General features: G+C 39.8%; 1 long non-coding RNA gene across 1 annotated transcript; it reads left to right on the top strand.

Moving 5' to 3' along the window:
* Positions 1–5,461: 5,461 nt before the first annotated feature.
* On the top strand, positions 5,462–19,397 carry LOC130357714 (uncharacterized). Its single transcript, XR_008889228.1, has 3 exons — positions 5,462–5,563; positions 10,020–10,168; positions 18,692–19,397. It is a non-coding gene; the product is annotated as an uncharacterized LOC130357714 (long non-coding RNA).
* Positions 19,398–20,415: the final 1,018 nt, after the last annotated feature.

The raw sequence follows: 20,415 nt of genomic DNA, 5'->3' as shown, positions 1-20,415 counted from the left end.
GCAGGTATATTCTTCTCCCGTAGTCATTGAACTTGGTGTACCTACATGATAGAAACAGCCAACAGCCATAATAAAGTGCAGTCACAGTGTTTCAGTGCATTTTTGCTGATTTTCAGGGTAGAGTCTCACTTTGGCCTCAAAGAGATATTTTGGCTTCAGTAAATGATGTTTATTTATTGTACAGAAGATCTACAAGAAACAGCACTTTGTGTTACAATTCCTCTGATTTTTTTCAGTGTTTATTTGTAGAGGTTAGAAATCATAATCACCCAGACGTCTGATTCAACACAAAGCTCTGATTACTGTTCTTGTAACAAGTTGTGTCCATCACCGGGACAGATATTCAGCCCCTGAAAGCAGAAATCTTCAAAGATCAGAAGCTTCATTGTTTACTATAAGTGGATATAAGTCTGGTCACATGACGGACACACAGGTTACACTACAGATGTTAGGGCCCATTCACATTGAATGGAGTTCTGCTGTTAAAAAATATGGTGCAGCAGACTCCCATTGTTTTCCGGACCCCATGCTCAGAAATGCATTTCCATCTATGAAGACGATGCTCTTCCGAGTGGTCCTAGCATTAGCTTATTCTGCCAGCGGCAGCTAGAGATGGAATCTCTCCCTGGAATATCTCCAGGGAGAGATTCTGTAGTGTAAGTAAGCCTTTAGGGTATGTTCACACCAAGTGTGATTTTCATGCGTATTCTCTCTTAAAATCAGCATAAAATCCACATGGAATCAGAGCCCCATTCATTTCAATGGGACCTCATTGACCATGTGTGCACATGGTATTTCTTGGCTTCACAGGAAAAAAAAATTGTTGTATTTTACAACACACAGGGTCAAGTAGATGTTCTCCATGCAGCTGGTGAACTTTGCTTAATAGAAGTTTTTCTTACTGCCAAAAAGAGTTTTCATAATGTAAGCAACATAAAATATGTTCGTTTCAAAGAAGATTTTTTAAATAAAAAAGTAATGAACAAGGATCTCAAGGGTTCATGTACTTACACATTTCTATAGGTGATAAAAAAATTATTTTTTGAAGGGGCCTAGAGATTGTGATCATCCTTGATTGTTGGCAAATTTGTTGTATGGTTACCAAACTTTGGTGACTGTGTGCATTTGTCAAATTGTATGATTTAAGAGATTTTCTCTTTGACCAATGTTGTCCATTGATCATTGGGCTGCAATGTGAATTCTGGCTGCCAGATGTATTGTGAGAGATACATTACTTTGTTTTTTGGCTTTGGGGGTTGGTCGCCTAGGTGTAGAATTTATATTGATATTTAGAGCTTAGGAAATTAACCAATTTGTTCTCAAAATTTGTCAGTTTTGGACATGTCCAGCATATATGTAGGTGTAAGCCTATGGTTAGGAATCCCCTTAAGCAAAGTGGGTGGATGTCAATGAAGACAGCATATAGATATTCAGGGACCAAAGAGCCTCTATGTAGAATCTTAAGTGATGTCTCTACTAAGGAAATTTGGTGGCTTCCTTTGGATATCATAGTCCAACAGTGGTGACATTTGGGGAAGAAGAGAGATCCATTTTGGTCATTTTCCGTTTTGGGAATGAGAAGAAGTTTTTCCCTCAAGCACAGGACTCTAACAACATGAATATAAAGAGGTAATCATCCCTTTTTTGAAGGGGATCTACAAATGGTGTTTTTAAGCTGAAATTTCTGTCAAGGATTCCAATTGTACTTCAAGAATTCACATATCAATTCTTTACAATCTGCTTTCATGAGGACATTACAGGTATTTTTGATAAGACTTTTAAGGATTTCCTCAGGAAATTGTACATGTCCGTTTACTCAGGGAGAACAAACCTATAGCTATTTATTGTAATGAGCCATCACCTCTGCGTCTATCACATGACCATGGCCAGATTTTATCTTCTGGGAGAAAACAAAAATCCATAGTAAATGACAGCCAATGGAGATCATAAAAAACATAAAGAAGTGATACGCAAAGTGTATTTGAAAGTCATAAATCTTTAAGTATACAATAAATAAAGAATACAAATAAAAAAATATACTTCAGATGTCATCAAAGTAAAAAAAAAAAAATAGTAGTCATTCAATGTAGTTACTCAATAACACAACAAAAATCCAATAGGGTTAGATACTGTTTATAGGCAGGTTTGTGTATGCCTACGGAAGTATACAATAGCCATTGTCCCAAAAAGAACTGTGAGGCTAGGTTTCCACTTGTTTTTTTTTCTGCCAGTTTTTGGATATCTGCCACTGCAGTTTTTGAGCCAAAGCCAGAAATGTATTCAAAAGGAATAGGACATATAAAGGAAGAACTTATACTTATCCTCCCTTATGGATCCACTTCTGAATTTGGCTCAAAAACTGCAGTGGCAGTATTCCAAAAACTGCCAGAAAAAAAACCAAGTGGAAACCTAGCCTTAATACGGATAAACATTTCCATTTTTAAACTTAAAGACTTGCTAACTACAGCTAATATTCGGGAATGAAAGAATTAAAGCACAGGTGTGTTGTCTTGTGAAATAAAAGAATTTCAAAAATACTCAAATTATTTGGTTACTTGCAGAGTTTACTCTTTCCCCCATTCTCCTCCCTACTGTTACAATTGTTTCCTCTAAGAACAGTTAATTGTAACTATTGCAATAAGTTTAAATTTAACATTCATTGTCTTGTCATTCTGTTGATTGTATCTACAAAACTAAAAAAAATTAAATAATAATAATAAAAAAATATATATTATTAATTTAATTTAGAAATGTATCAAATCAAGATTCAGTGAAACCTAACATGAAAGCTAGTGGCTGTTTGCCAGTTCCTTTATGAAGCGTATTATCACCAGAGGCCTCTCTGCATTGCAAGTAGTCAGTACTAAAACTTGGGAAACAAGCAGGTCACTTAATGCCTGGCAGGCAACATGGGAATCATGAACTGGGGGAAAACGACAGAAAAGACACAGAGTTACTGCAAGGGAGACGAAATTTGCCAAGAGGCAGATGAAAGAGAAATGAAATGGATATAATAAAAACCTAGCCAGCAAACATCAAAAGATCCATGGGCAGCTACTTAGGGCATATTCTGCTGTGAGATTGCTGAAAGACTGTAGGACGAAAACTTTCATTTTTTTTTTTTTTTACATTTGTTGCTAGACGGAAAAATTGTACTTCAAAATAAACAAGAATATACAGTCGGCAAGAGAAATACTAACAAACTGAAGATAGTTTTAGAGCTGAAAACTAAAGAAAAAGACATTTCGGAATGGCCCTAAAATACCAAGGATTTAAAAATGTTTTCTAAATATTCATTATAATAAATTGTAAAACACTTACAAGGGGTACTCCGGTGAGGTGAAAAACAATTTTTTTTAAATCAACTGGTGCCAGAAAGTTAAACAGATTTGTAAATGACTTCTATTTAAAAAGCTTAACCCTTCCGGTACTTATTAGCTGCTGTATGCTCCACAGGAAGTTATTTTCTGTCTGACCACAGTGCTCTCTGCTGACACCTCTGTCCATGTCAGGAAAGGTCAAGAGCAGGATAGGTTTTCTATGGGGATTTGCTACTGCTCTGGACAGTTCCTGAGATAGACAGAGGTGTCAGCAGAGAGCACTGTGGTCAGACAGAAAGGAAATTCAAAAAGGAAAGAACTTCCTGTGGAGCATACAGCAGCTATTAAGTACTGGACGGGTTAACATTTTTAAATAGAAGTCATTTACAAATCTGTTTCACTTTCTGGCCCCAGTTGATTTAAAATAAAATGTTTTTCACCGGAGTACCCCTTTAAACGGGTACTCTGCCCCTAGACATCTTATCCCTTATCCAAAGGATAGGGTATATAAGATGTCTGATGGCGGGTTTCCCACAGCTGGGACCCCCGTGATCTCTGTGCAGCACCCAATGTTAATTTAGAACGCTTGGTGTGGGCAGCGGGGGTCATGATGTCACGGCCACGCTCCCTTAATGCAAGTCTATGGGAGGGTGCGTGGCGGCTGCCATGCCCCCTCCCATAGATTTGCATTGAGAGGGCGTGACGTGACGTCATGAGGGGGCATAGACATGACATCACGACCGAGCGCTGCCCGCCCCCAAACAAAATGTTCTGAAAGCTGGGGCAGCAGAGTAACCCTTTAAAAGGTAACTCCGCTTATAATATGTACCGTAATTACGCCAGAGTAAGACCTCATGCACACAGCTTGTGAAATAGCAAACATATTTTCTACAGTTTCCTAATGGAGATATTGCGGTCTCATGGTGCCCACATATGGCACCGCGTTACAGATTCTCCCCTAGAAGCAATTCTTTTGGGAGCATACCTCTGCAAAATGGCATCTAGGGCCACATGGAGGTATAGGAGGGCCCACTCATTTCTGTGAGGCCAACTTACGAACATACGGTTTTAGCAGATAAATGTTTTTGTTTGTATAGTGAAATATACACTTCCCAGGATCTCCAACTGCAATAATTCAAATGGAAATGCCATTGTTGAATTGCAAAAGTCGAAGATCTGTCCTGGTCATGTGATGGACATACTGTATGTGACTTATGTGCATTACAGTAATTGTATCAGAACTGTCTACTCATGAGCCATTCACCTGTGCCATCTTCACGTGAAAAGGACAGATTTGTATCCCCTGGAAATGTTACAAAATGACTGCAAGCAGAGATCACGAAAACCTCATTGAATTAATAAATGATCTATGTTAGAACATTATATATCTCTTTATTATGCAAAACATGTGTGGGCCAGAAATGGAAAACACCTTAAAGGGGTACTTCACCCCTAGACATCTTATCCCCTATCCAAAGGATAGGGGATAAGATGCCTGATCGCAGGAGTCCCGCCATTGGGGAACCCTGTGATAATTGCACGCGGCACGCGTGTTCGCTCCGGGTCTGATTACCAGCTACCACAGGGCCGACAGCGTGTCATGTCACAACTCCGCCCCCGTGTGATGTCACGCTCCGCCCCTCAATGCAAGCCTACGGGAGTGGAATGATTATAAATGGGGTGCCGCTTGCAAGATCACGGGGGTCCCCAGCGGCTGGACTCCCGCGATCAGGCATCTTATCCCCTGTCACTTTGGATAAGGGATAAGATGTCTAAGCACCGGAGTACCCCTTTAAAGGAGAACTCCAGAATATAAAAATTGTCCCCATACTGCCGGCAGTATAAAAAAAAAAAAAAAGATGTATATACCTTCCTTCGCTCCCCCGGGGCTTCCGGTAACCTGCTCCGGTCTCCGCCGCGATGCTCTTCCTGGTTGCCGGTGGTCAGCGAGTCATACTATACTCAGCCAATCACCGGCCGCAGTGAAGTCCCGACCCGGCCGACGATAGGCTGAGCGGCAGTGTGACGTTTTCGGCCCCAGCAGCAGGTGCCGGTGTAGTGAAGAATTGTGTGTGCTGAAGCGTTCTCACACTGCAGCTCAGCCTATCGCCGGCCGAGTCGGGACTTCACTTCGGCCGGTGATTGGCTTAGTGCTGTATGACTCGCCGACCACCCGCAACCAGGAAGAGGATCGCGGCAGAGACCGGAGCCGGTTACCAGAAGCCCCGGGGGAGTGAAGGAAGGTATGTACATCTTTATTTTTTTTTCTGCTGGTAATTTTTATATTCCGGAGTTCTCCTTTAAAGTCAATGGGCAGAGGAGATGTGCATTCATTTGGATAGGATAATTCAAGAGGAATTACTCGAGTAAATTCCTCTTGAATTACTCTGTGTGAATGAACCCTAAGGGAGACTAATCAAAACTAGTGCAGAGGTAAACTTGCCCAGTTGCCCATAGCAACCAATCAGCTCGCTTCTTTCATTTTTAGGAAAGCCTGTGAAAAATGAAAGAAGCGATCTGAATGGTTGCTATGGGCAACTGGACAAATTTTTCCTCTGCACTGGTTTTGATAAATCTCCTCCAATGTCCTATCAAACAATTGTATTTAGAAGTTACCATCACTACAACCTGTATACAATCTGTCAATCCCAAAAGAGCAAACTTCCATCAAAGTCTTTATAAAATGCTGATTTTGATCTTTCATTGCTCCAGTGCCTTCTTCAGGATGTCCAGTCATGGATCTCTGTGCTTGAGGCCGCATGAGACTTGATGCTGTATTGTATTCTATTGTACACAAAAAAGCTTTTAGTGTATTATATAGCAGCAAAGACTAAAAATAAACAAGTCAATAGACAGCTAGGGGATCACGTGCTGGAAATGTGGGGAAATAGATTCCTGGAGATAAATTCCATATGTTAGAACAGTGTTTCCCAACCAGGGTGCCTCCAGCTGTTGCAAAACTACAACTACCAGCATGCCCGGACAGCCAAAGGCTGTCCGGGCATGCTGGAAGTTGCAGTTTTGCAACAGCTGGAGGCACCCTGGTTGAGAAACACTGTGTTAGAACTTGTAGTATACAATATTGATGGCATCAAAGAGTTAAGGGAGTTATCCAGGAAAAAAACTTTTTTTGATATATCAACTGGCTCCAGAAAGTTAAACAGATTTGTAAATTATTTCTATTAAAAAATCTTAATCCTTTCATTACTTATGAGCTGCTGAAGTTGAGTTGTTCTTTTCTGTCTAAGTGTTCTCTGATGACACCTGTCTCCGGAGCTGTCCAGAGTAGAAGAAAATCCCCATAGCAAACCTCTTCTACTCTGTGCAGTTCCCAAGACAAGCAGAGATGTCAGCAGAGAGCACTGTTGCCAGACAGAAAAGAAAAACTCAACTTCAGCAGCTGTTAAATATAGGAAGGATTTAGATTTTTTTAATAGAAGCAATTTACAAATCTGTTTAACTTTCTGGAGCCAGTATATATATAAATATCTATATATATATATATATATATATATATATATATATATATATATTGCAGCAAAGAAGATAGTCCGGCACAGAACTGTAGTATGCAGGTAAAAACTCAGAACTTTATTTCAGCATAACGCAGTGCACAGAAGCCTGACGCGTTTCGCACCGGAGTGCTTAGTCGTAGGTAACAAGTAACCACAATGAACGTCTTAAAATACACAAAATAGCGGTCACATGACCATACACATCATAAAATCGTTCTCATACAAGACATGGCTGGAGCATCGGGTTGGGAAACACCAATTTTTTGGAACAAGTTCACACCTAGGTACGCCCAAAACATTTGTTGTTACAATAGAATTATTCTAAAGAACAGTGTAAACATTTACATCATAGATTCATAACTTGTATCGAGAAAAGCCAGGTAAAAGCACTCATCTGCAAGAACAGTAACTTAGGTATCATATTTTTTGTTTTGTTTTTTATTTTGTGTTTATTTGTATTTAGATATTAGTTTATATATGTATCATTCTTGGTTATGTTAATAATACATTTAAACATGACTATCTATTTGGGGTCTAAGGGCAGGTGAGAGCTAAATCTAATCTTTTATTTAAACCGAAGGGATGCCTCGTACCAAGGAGGAATATCCAAGATGCCTCCCTGTTATAAAGTTTATTCCTAAGATCTCCCCCCCTCGGACCCAAAGTAACCCTTTCTACCCCAGATACCCGTAGACCCGTCACATCTCCTCCATGTGTCTCCCTAAAGTGACGGGATAACATCGACATACCTGTGATATTGCTTTTAGCATCTGAGACATGTTTTCTAAACCTCATTTTTAGAGAATTACTAGAACAACCTACATACTGTATCTTGCAGATGGTGCAGGTGGCTACATAGACAATAGACTTGGTATTACAATTTGTGAAGTCCCGTAATTTATATAGGTTACCTGTGGAACAAGATGTCACCGTGTCAGTGTTCACCATATGGTCACACGTGAGACATCTTGTGTGTCCACATTTCCTATTTCCCACAGTTTTTAGCCAATTGTGTTTGCTACTAGACGATTTGTTGCTCTGGAACAAGCTGGACGATATTTTTGAGCCTATTGAGGGGCCCTTTTTAGATACTATTTCTATGCCTTCCGACACTATTTCTTTTAGTATCGGATCAGATTCCAATACTGGTATGTATTTTTTAATGATACCCTTAATTTGTCCAAAATTTACACTATATGGTGTTACGAAATATGGTTTGGTGACACTTTTATTTTTGTTTTTTCCTACCATCCCCTCCGTGTTATATCCTCCTCTCCTTGGTTGCTTTCTCCTAGAGTAGGTGACTAACTCCTTTCTGGTGATACCACTGACTTTCTCCTGAGCTAAGTCAATGGTGTGCTCACTGTACCCTCTATTTTTAAACCTTATGTGTAGTTCTGATGCTGCCACTCTAAATTTGCTGTCACTGGAACAATTCCGTTTTACTCTACACAATTCCCCAAATGGAATGTTATCCAGGACATGTTTAGGGTGGCAGGATGAGGCCAACAGTATCGAGTTAGACCCCAAATAGATAGTCATGTTTAAATGTATTATTAACATAACCTAGAATGATACATATATAAACTAATATCTAAATACAAATAAACACAAAATAAAAAACAAAACAAAAAATATGATGCTTATGTTACTGTTCTTGCAGATGAGTGCTTTTACCTGGCTTTTCTCGATACAAGTTATGAATCTATGATGTAAATGTTTACACTGTTCTTTAGAATAATTCTATTGTAACAACAAATGTTTTGGGCGCACCTAGGTGTGAACTTGTTCCAAAAAATTGGTGTTTCCCAACCCGATGCTCCAGCGCCATGTCTTGTATGAGAACGATTTTATGATGTGTATGGTCATGTGACCGCTATTTTGTGTATTTTAAGACGTTCATTGTGGTTACTTGTTACCTACGACTAAGCACTCCGGTGCGAAACGCGTCAGGCTTCTGTGCACTGCGTTATGCTGAAATAAAGTTCTGAGTTTTTACCTGCATACTACAGTTCTGTGCCGGACTATCTTCTTTGCTGCTAATTGTGTGAGCCGGAGGCGGAACCGGCGTGTCCGCAGCACGAACTTAGGAGCAGCTGCGGGTGTGGTGAGCGGCAATCCATTGTTGTGCATATATATATATATATATATATATATATATATATATATGTAGAATCAAGTAGAAGCGGCACACCAGTATACCAATGAAAGCGTGGATTTATTCACACATCTGTGCAGAAAAGCTACGTTTCGGCTCAACAATAGAGCCTTTCTCAAGCATATCAAACATTGTACAAGCGTGTATATATATAGGCCCTTCAATTGAATACACAAATGAGGGGGGTGTGCCCAAACCAAAATCAAAACAAAGAAGAAAAAATACTCAAATAGACCATCATCGGTCTCATCTATACGTGTTATAAATACAGCTGTATACAATCATATATAGTGCTTACATATTATTCATACAATACAGTGATTCAATAGTGTACCGTGCATATGAACTCTAATAAGTTCACCTGAGGTCCGGTTCAAGAGTTCACCTGTTGACAGCAGCGTAGATATCCAATCGGTGTCAACTTCCGTTGAAAACAGGGTGTTTGTACACAAACCCAGTGCGCAGGTGCCGATTCACTACTTCCGGTCGTCGTCGGAAATCGTCACCAGTTGCCGGGTGAGTGATAATTCAGCGTAAGGTGTCCATATTCCCACAGCGCATGTGCCAATATTCTGTGCGCACGCGCACACCAACAACAAACGTACGGGCGCCATGTTAAGTACTGGCAAGTTTACGGGCAAGGTAAAGTACTGCGGATGACCATACTAAAGAATAATTATGGGCAAGAATAATTTTTAAATAAATATATCATATATTAAATTCAAAAGATGTAGCACAATACATTGTATATGGTTTGCGGCCATGGCTCATTTTGTAGGGGTCTGTCCTATAGACAGAAACCAGTGATATAGGCAGCCTAGTCTGACAACACTTTCATATCAGGTCTACAGCCTGTTCTCAGGGAACCATCGCCGTGTTCTGGTCCCACAACTAGGACTCATTCACTATGCTGTTCCATTTATAGTTCGTCAGTGCTGCCCACTGGGACATGCATAACCCCCACTATGCGCTCCCTAATACAATGTGATTAAATAAATAAATATCTTATGCCCTCTTCTAAACTAGGTCATCCCCAATACTATTCTCAAGATCCCATAAAGAACTGCAATCATGAGATGGTGTGGGATGTTCGACATCCTATATTACCCTGTATATTCAGCAGGATCCATATGGTGGTCACAGGTGCAATGCCGACTTGTCTCCGGACCCAGATGGTGAGTATCTAGAAATATAGAAAGGCATAGTGTAAGTGACAAATATAAAAGAATTCCTAAAAAAGTTACAGCACCATTACTATGGAGTAGCTAACAAAACATATAAAAAAAGGGGAACATCATTGGCTCTGCAATTTCAAAAGTTCCTAAAAAATCTCAGAAACGTAGAAGTACCTAATTAAAGGCACGAACAGGAAAATCTATATTAAGGCCATTTGGATGTAATGAATTTAGTTTATCGATCCACATCACCTCTTTTTGTTTGAGAATTCTTTGTCTATTCCCTCCTCTTTTGGGCATGGGGACATGTTCAATAATAGTGAATCTAAGCTGATTCACATTATGACCAAACTCTAGGAAGTGTCTTGGGATGGGTAGTTCCATTTTTTTGGTCCTGATGGAAGATTTGTGATTGTTGAGTCTAGTCTTACATGAATTGCTAGTTTCCCCTACATAAATTAAATTGCAGGGGCAAATAATCACATAGATCACATAATCTGTCCTACATGTAACATGATGCCTAATGTTGTATTTGTATTTGGTTTGAGGGTGGGTGAAACAATCACCCTTGATCATCAGACTACAATTTTCACAACTGAGACAAGGGTAACATCCAGGTCTCAGTTGTGTGGCCAAATCATGTTTAACTGGAAAAATATCTGATTTCACAACCTTGTCTCTCAAACTGGCTGATCGTCTATATGAGAACAAAGGGGGAGTCTGAAGTTCTGGTACCTTTGTATACGAGTGTGATATCATTGACCAATGCTTGTGAATAATCTGTGCCACCTCTTTACTGTATCCATTGTAAGTGGAGATGAAGGGTATCCTATTTTGGTGTTCTACCCTGGGTGTTGTCTGTAGTAGTATAGACCTATTTAATCCTCTTGCTTTTTCTTGTTGTTCCCTAATGAGTTTTTTAGGGTACCCTCTAGATATGAACTTATCTTCCATGTCACCTAATCTTTGTTCAAGGTGTACTGGGTCATCCACTATCCTTTTGACTCTTAAAAACTGACTGTATGGGAAGGAACGGACCATCCTTTTCGGATGTAGACTACTGTAATGGAGTAAGCTGTTTCTATCCGTGTCCTTCACATACAAGTCAGTTTTGAATCTCCCTCCTGCTACATATACCCAGGTATCTAAGAACTGTATGCCTTCCTTAGAATACACCATGGTAAAGGTAATATCCTGATCAATACAGTTGAGGAAATTAAAAAAACTCACCCAACTGTATCTCATCACCACTCCAGATGGCAAAGATGTCATCTATGTATCTCCACCACTTCAGCACAAGGCTGAAGTGGTGGGACACATAGACCGACATCTCCTCCAACTCTGCCATAACCATGTTGGCATAAGTTGGGGCCATATTAGACCCCATGGCCGTACCTTTTAGTTGGATATAGAACCGGTCATCACATAAGAAATAATTACAAGTCAGAATGATTTCCACGAGTCCCAGAATGAACTCCCTACACGCATCCGAGTACCGGGAGTTCATCAAGGCCCTCCTCACACACTCCAGACCCCTATCATGGTTAATGCTAGTATACAAACTAGTAACATCAAAGGAGACTAGAATCACATTTTCAGGTAAAGTCACATCAGCTATCTTGTTCAAGAAATCCGTCGTGTCCTGTAGATACGACCGTGCTTTAATTGCATATTCCCTTGGGACCCGATCCACAAAAATTGCTGCTGGACTCAAGATTGACGCACGCCCTGAAACAATTGGACGTCCTGGAGGCCGTTGCAGATTCTTGTGGATCTTGGGCAAGATATATATGACCGGGGTCACCGGGTGGGACGATAATAGATATCTATGTAATTCACTATCAATCACATCCAATGCGAATGCATGATCCACCAATGTCTTCAATCTACTGGTAATCATAATTTTAGGATCTACCATTGTACATTTGTATACAGACGTGTCCTCAAGCTGTCTGTAAAGTTCTTCTAAATATAGGCTCCGGTCCATAATGACGACTGCCCCTCCCTTATCTGCAGGTTTTATGACTAAGTCGTCATTATGGACCAGGGACTCAAGGGCGTCTCTTTCTGCTCTAGACAGATTAGGCCGTCCCCACCACACTACTCCTCTACGTTTCTGTTTTAAACCATCGATGTCTTTGTTCACCAGCTCAGAAAACGTATCTATAGTCTGAGAATTGAGCTGGGGAACAAATTCACTTTTGTTGGACAAACCCCAATGTTTCAAAGAGAGTTCACTCATGGTCTGTGGCTGCGGATCAAAAACATTAGTATTAAACCATACTTTTAGTTTGATGTTCCTATACAAAGCTGCTAAATCAGCATATAATTGTACCCAGTCCATCCCTGCTGTGGGGCAAAAAGACAATCCCTTGTTCAAAACAGTCATTTTAGTAGGTGTAAGTGTGTGGGAAGAGATATTTATCACTATGTTCTTGTGCCCTTTATCCCCCGGTTATATATACGTTTTTCCTGGAATACCCCTTTAACCCATGTTATTCCCACACAGACCTCAAATCTCCTTAGCTTATTGAACAGTTTACCTGTGTGTTGCCTTTATTTCATAGTGTTGTCACCTTTATTGCATTTTTCACTTGTACATTTCCTTTTGTTTTTATTGGTATCAAAGAAAACTTCAACCCATTGCCGAAACTAGATCTATATACTTTATCATACCCAAGACACCATGGCCAACAAAGAACAATGGGGGACGTTTATCAATTTTTCTATGTTTTGGATGTTTTTTTACCCCCCTTCCTCTCTTCTATTGTTTGCACTGTTGTGCAAAATTTATCATACATGCACATGATAAATTTTGTGCAAAATTAGAAAATCCAACACGGTTCCTCAAAGGAGTCGATCATCTGACACATTTCTGCGTGTCCTCATTGATGGTTGCGCTAAATTAGTGCTCGACTTAAGAAAAAGCTTGCATAATAACTCGCTATCCACTACAAAAAAGTATCCACCAACCACGATAACATAGAAAACAATTTGAAATGCTCTATCAAAAAAAGTGCACAAAAAAGACGCAAAAAAAACACTGCGCAAAAAAGAGCGCAATTTAATAGAAAACCAGTGTATATACAATGATAAATGTCCCCCTGTGGTGGCTAAGTGCAAGAGTGCAAGTTCAGACTAGAAGGTCTACCAATGCACCAGATTGGCTCATTTTTTTTTGACAAATTTTCTGGCACAACCTTTACACTGTCTATTCAAATATTTGACCAACTATTAGTTGGCTTACTTTATGTCAGGAAAAAGAGATAAAATGTGAAGCTCACTTAGGACCAAAGTACCCAAGGTTACTGGTGTTGGCTTTACCCAAAAGGTCAGAAATATGTAGAAAATGGATATAAAATTGTATACCAATCCTCAAAGGTACATAAGATAAGGAGTGAAGAAGATTGGATCCAGTGGTATAGAAAAATGTATGACAATTTATTGGTAATAAAAAAATAATATTAATAATAATAATGAAATGAAAAATTAAAAAAATAAATATAAAAATAACTTAGCCTCCTATCGCTCGATGCAAGGGCCCTACTAGGGCAATAGGAGGCTAAGTTATTTTTATATAATTTTTCTTATTTTTCATTTAATTTTCATTATTATTATTTTTTATTACCAATAAATAGTCATACATTTTACTATACCACTGGATCCAATCTTCTTCACTCCTTTATATCTCATGTACCTTTGAGGACTGGTATACAATTTTATATCCATTTTTTTTTATCTTATGTCAGACCTATGCACCACAATTTTAGTGCATTGTTAGTGCACAGTGGCCTCTTAAACGGGTTCTCCCTTGTTTATACATTTTTTTGTTATTATGTTTGTGTGTTATGTGTGTATAAGTATGTGTTTTTTTATGATGTCGGGGGGTGTGTTCTTGCTTCTGTCCTTCCTATCTTCTGACGTCCGAGGCAAATCTTTTCTTCCTGTTTCTTCCGTGGCTCAGCGAAGAATCTGCGGCCTCTTCCGGCGCATGCGCAGGTAGTTTTTTTTTTTTTTTACCTTTGCTAACAGCGTAGCGTACGTTAGGTCTACGCTAATAGCGTATCTTCGCGCAAGCGCAGACAGTTTGTCAATTAGACAAAAAAAAACTTTATTGGTAAAAAAAAACATACGTAAATTAGTTCAGCCTTCAGGTGCTCCGGTGGGCAGGAAAAGGTGGATACATGGAAAGAGTGGTGGAAAGAGTCTCCTAGGACTGTGTCCACCTTTTCCAGCCCACGGGAGCACCTGAAAGCTGAACTAATTTATGCAGGAAAAGTCATCAACTGCCGAGCCGAGACGTTCGTGACGAATTGAATTTACTGTAAGTTCGCTCATCTCTAATTACAATAAAGCTAAATACACTGCAGATCATAACTGACATCGTCCTCACTGTATAATGTATACTATTATATACCAGGTATATATGATACTGTTTTTTCACCTTACACCATTCTTTTTACTGGGTAGTATGCTATAGCTTGATGTCGTTTCAGCTAGAAGGTTACAGTGTAATTTGTGTATGATCTGATAACATCGGTTATGGAAACAGTTAATAAAATAATCTTAAGAAAATTGTGACAGGTTAATGCAGAAATCAGGTTTCCGGTGGGTATTAATGGATGAACTATGAACTGCATCGATTCTCTGATTTCTTTGTCATCGGTGGACAGCCAATATAATCCTGTCAGACATCTCTCCGATTTCATGCTATTTGGAGACAAGAATTGACATAAATATCATATAACACTTTGTAGTTGATGACACAGACATGGCAACAGTCTCATTGTGATAATAGTGTTCTCTTCATCCTGCAAGGAACAGATTATTGTACATCCAGGAATACACATCTAAATAGCAACCTGCTGTAAAATATTGGGAACAGTGAAGTAAAAAGGGAGAGGATGACTGGTTTGCCCACTATGTACATACCTGATGAGGAACATAATCCACATTCAAAAAGCCTGGTGCCATAATATTTTAGTAAAATGATTCTATCTATAAATAAGAATCCTGGTCTATTGGGAGAAAGCTCCACCAAATACTCCAACTTTCTGCGTATTACTTTCTGTTTGCCTACCATGTCATTTTTACAAATTGGGTTAAAGGGGTTATTCAGGAATAGAAAACGCAGAGCTAATTTCTTTCAAAAAACGCTCCCCATCTTTTTCCAGGTTGGGTGTGGTTCTGCAGCTCAGTTCCATTGAAGTGAATGGAGCCAAGTTGTAATACCACACACAACCTGGGGATAGACATGGAACTGTTTTTGAAAGAACTTTGCTCTGTTTTACTATACCTTGATAACCCCTTTGTGGTGACCCAGTACAGAATAAGGTGTTCTTCAGTACTCCTGCCCATCCTGTGTGGCAGACGCTGTTTCAATGTCTGTCTTGGGCCAACTCTCCTCGGGACTCTATATTATAAACTGTTATGCAATGGTTAAAAGGGTTACATAGTTACATAGTTAGTATGGTTGAAAAAAGACATACGTCCATCAAGTCCAACCAGGGGATTGAAGGGAAGGGTGTAAGGGGATAAGGGAAAGGGATGTAGTTTTATAATTCTGCATAAGCATTAATGTTATTTTGTTCCAGGAATGTATCTAACCCTGTTTTAAAGCTGTTAATTGTTCCTGCTGTGACCAGTTCCTGAGGTAGACCGTTCCATAAATTCACAGTCCTCACGGTAAAGAAGGCGTGTCGCCCCTTTAGACTAAACCTTTTCTTCTCCAGACGGAGGGAGTGCCCCCTCGTCCTTTGGGGGGGTTTAACCTGGAACAGTTTTTCTCCATATTTTTTGTATGGGCCATTAATATACTTATATACGTTTATCATATCCCCCCTTAAACGTCTCTTCTCAAGTCTAAGTGCTCTCAGATGACATGTGTCTCTGGAACCGCCCAGTTTAGAAGAGGTTTGCTATGGGGATTTGCTTTTAAACTGGGTGGTTCCCGAGACACGTGTCATCAGAGAGCACTTAGACAGAAAAGAACAAATCAAATTCAGAAGCTCATAAGTACTGAAAGGATTAAGATTTTTTAATAGAAGTAATTTACAAATCTGTTTAACTTTCTGGAGCCATTTGTTATTTAAAAAAAAGTTTTTTCCTGGATAATCCCTTTAAGTCATTGGTATTTTCTATGTACTTGTCACTTTACATCTGTTGTCATGGACCTTGTTGTTAGGGGAGTATGCAAAGGTGAACCATGTGACTTATCTGGCCAATGAGACCCCTCTTACTTGCTCCCATATATAGTGTTACTTGCTCCCATATATAGTGTAACCAGAGTTCAGAGTTACTGAGGTACAGTTCAGACACGTCTGTGGAGTCTGTGAGGTGATTCTAAAGGAGGCCTGAGGGCTAGTCCAGCAACCACACTTCTACTACCAGTTAACCCCTGCACCTGGGTGAAAGTTAAAGCTTGGCTTAAGCACTAAAGTCCGAGGATCAATTCAGTCAAGTCATTCAAGTTAGTCAAGTCCAAGAAACTAAAGTCTAGCGTGGGTTGCATGAAGCAAATCAGTCGCAGTATCATACCACTACAAGTCCCAGCAAGCCAATAAGCTTCCCAAAGTCCACCCTGCATCTCCTTTATGCTAATTTGAGCTGTAACAAACTGTACCACCTTTCCAACCTCAGTAAAGCCAGTTATCCGTAACCTTGCGTTGGAGTGATTATTTTCCCCATGCCTGGCACAGGAAAAGCTGGTCTACCTCAGGTGGTGTATTGGTCAACCTCTCCCTGGCGTCAAGGAAGGTTAATTACACACATTACCCTCACCCGACATCACACCTTTAATTCCTTTTGCAATTGTTTGCTACAGAGTTAGAGGGCAGGTGTAGATAGAAACTCTTCACAGGTTCTCACCACCCATTCCAACAAAGGAAGTAACTAACCTTTTACCTCAGGTCGCATAGTAGTCATATGGTATCTATGCAATCTATCCATCCATCTGTGTCACTGCTTTTTTGCTATGTGCTTATGATGGAAGAAACCGCCTCACATTTTGTAACAGAATTTGAGTGCTGCAATCTCCTATTTTTACCATTTGAAGTTGGACCATGATTAAAGGTGTACTCCAGTGGAGAAATTAATTTTTCAGATCAGCTGGCTCCAGAAAGTTAAACAGATCTGTAAATTACTTCTATTAAAAAAAAGTAATCCTTCCAGTACTTATCAGCTGCTGTATGCTCCAGAGGAATTAGTAAAGTTATTTTCTGTCTGACCACAGTGCTCTCTGCTGACACTTCTGTCCATGTCAGGAACTGTCTAGAACAGGAGCACATACCCATAGAAACCTATCCTGCTCTGGACAGTTCCTGGCATGGACAGAGGTGTCAGCAGAGAGCACTGTGGTCAGACTGGAAAGAAATTAAAAAAGAAAATAACTTCCTCTGGAACATACAGCAACTGAAAAGTACTGGAAGGATTAAGATTTTTAAATAGAAGTAATTTACAAATCTGTTTAACTTTCTGGCACCAGTTCAATTAAATAAAAAGGAAAAACTTCAAATGCCTAAAAAAAAAGTCTGCACAAAAAGGAACCATTTAAAATGTCACAAAAATGCATGTAAAAATGCTCCAAACTGCTAGTATATGTTTTCTATAAACTCAGTTAAACATCCTGTGTGGATGCGGCTTAATGCTTTCCATTCATTACCCCCCAAAAAATGCAACGTTAAACTTGGCATAGATGGCATACATCCATGAGCACCAAAGGAGTTACAAGCAGGCTTGTTCAGTTTGGCTAACTGTGCCTTAGACTAGGGCTACACAGTGACTTCCTTTGCTCCATGTCCTTCTTCCTTCATCACTCTGCATTCACAGCTAATGAAATTGAAAGTGGTTGCGTTGCGACACATAAATGGCTCTGACCCTTTTTCATCAGAACAAATTGTGGGTCACATTACATTTCCTTTCATTTTGGTCAGCTGTGACCAGTCTGTGACCAGTGAGTGACCAGTGTCATGACCAAAGTGGACTTGTAGCATGAATGTCCCAAAAAACAATAAAACTTGACACTGGCATACTGGCTTGAAGAAGCGCAATCTACCGTGAAACAGCCTGTTCCAGTTTGCCCCTGCCTCCGCCGCAGCACCCGCCTGCACCTTAAGATGACCGAATAAAGGGCGTTGGTTGGTGAGTGCAGTCTCATTTCTTTCTTGCCCTAGTATGGTTCCAATCTTGCTGTAGACGTTGCACCTCTGTGACCAACTTCATTTCAGGAGACCCCAGTCCGTTCCTTTATCTGGATTTTGTTTACCCTAGTTCTGTTAGTGGCGGGCAACTGTTCCTCTTAAGTCTATTAGTTTTGAAAGAACCAATTGTCACTGACCATTTTATCACTGTCCAATATGTAATATCAGTAATAAATAAAATGCCCTTTTGAAAGGGAGGTTTAATGTCAAGGACTTCAGGATTATAGCAGAAGACAGTAGGATTAGGTAGACAGTCCCAGTGATACAATGTATCAACATTCGCATTCTTACTGTACTTTTTTATTTTCTCCAATTTTCTATACAGCGGAAGAAAATCAGCCAACTGTGACTTGGCATAAACAGGTTTAACAACCGGCATCACAAGTAAGAAGAACCTGGAGCAAGGACACTCAATTATTTTCCAAGAGGCCAACTTTCTGCCAACCTCAATTTATAATGTCCAGACAATAAGACATAAGTCTGATTTCCTTCCTTTGCTGTGCAGTGATCTGTGGACAGAAGACATGAAGCCTCACCCGGAACCTCCTCTCTGATTTTATGAAAAAGGAACGCCAGCACGGTGTAGTTAATATTGAGAAATATAATAGGGTTCTACAATCACAGGTAAAAAATAGGGTTCTACAATAACCGGTAAAAAGGCATTAAGCATAATGCAGCGTAAAATAAGGGACTCCGGAAAATTGAAGCATACTGAACTGGTTATGCTACATAACTCTCTGTAAGTAGGATCAAAAGAACACTTACTAAACAAAACCTTATAAAATGTGTTGCCTGCAGGCTGCAACTGTGTTTTCTCAGAATTATCATACTATTTCACATACATTAATATTACTTAGCTGCCAGAATAAAGCCACCTAAAGAGGATCTGTGGGCCCTCCAGACATCTTTTCTCAGAACTCTGCTTTGTGCCATTCTTCTGATATTCCTTCAGGAAATATGTAAATGATTGACATCTGGGTGTTACCATTCACATTGTCAATGGGACACGTTCCACATTCTGTTACTGTCCAATCGGGTACCGATATGAATTAAACTGCACTTATGGATCAGGTATGTTGAGAACTACTTCCTATCCCAGACATCTGCCATTGGGGACAGTTATGAGGATCCTATAAAATATAACTAGGTTCACTTCATGTTTTGCCTCATAGACATCTAACATGCTCAGGACCATATATTAGTCGAATATATTGTTGGGCCTTTCAGAAAAAGTGCAATCTTTGAATAATCAATGAATGATTGAGGAGTTTGAAGGTCTCCTGAGGTGGATGTATGAGGACTTGTTGTTTGACTGCTTCAGTACCTTTAGGCTGGGGGGGGAGGGGATTTAGTAATCCAAAAATGGCAAGCTCCAGCTATGCACAAAATTTATGCAACATTTTGGCAGTTTGCAGTGCCTTCGAAAAGTAGACGGGGCCTGTGTAGGGTTTGAAGGGGGCGTGGTCACCCTGTTTGCCGAATCTACAAAAAATGTTTTTGCCTGCTAGCATGTGAAAATTGCAATGCAAATTTCATTCAGCTTAGAGCTGGTGTAGATTTCCTCCCATGCACCTGGATTCACCAGTAAGTATGCACCTCTTGATGAATCCTGCAAACTCTTGCGCTGGCAGGAGATTTAGACTGGCATGATTTCGACTGGCTTGTAAGGTGCCGGTCTTGATAAATCCCTCCCATAGTATTTTGGGCAGTATTTTAAGCCTAAATCAGGAGTGGGTCCTAAACATTAAGTAAAGGGCAGCTCTTTGCACTATAGTATGTTTCTGTCGGTTCCACTCTTTGTTTTAGTTTATAAATACTGGCCAAAATATTACGTCTAAACACAGCCTTGCAGATAATTTGCAAAATGCCAAAACATAAATAAATACATAAAATTCCTTCACTGTTTTTTATATATTTTTTTTTAAGAATTACAAAGACAACTGAGAAATGCAGGCTGTTGGTCATATGTAATAGCCTGGTCAGTGTGGTCATATTAAAATCTCATAGCTCTCATAGCCTACAGCTGGTTACTAATTAATGTCTGGTTAA

The sequence above is a fragment of the Hyla sarda genome, chromosome 2, assembly GCF_029499605.1.
Source record: "Hyla sarda isolate aHylSar1 chromosome 2, aHylSar1.hap1, whole genome shotgun sequence".
NCBI classification, from domain to species: Eukaryota; Metazoa; Chordata; class Amphibia; order Anura; family Hylidae; genus Hyla; species Hyla sarda.
Note: the sequence above shows the minus strand (reverse complement) of the source record. Positions and strands in the feature narration are given on the sequence as shown.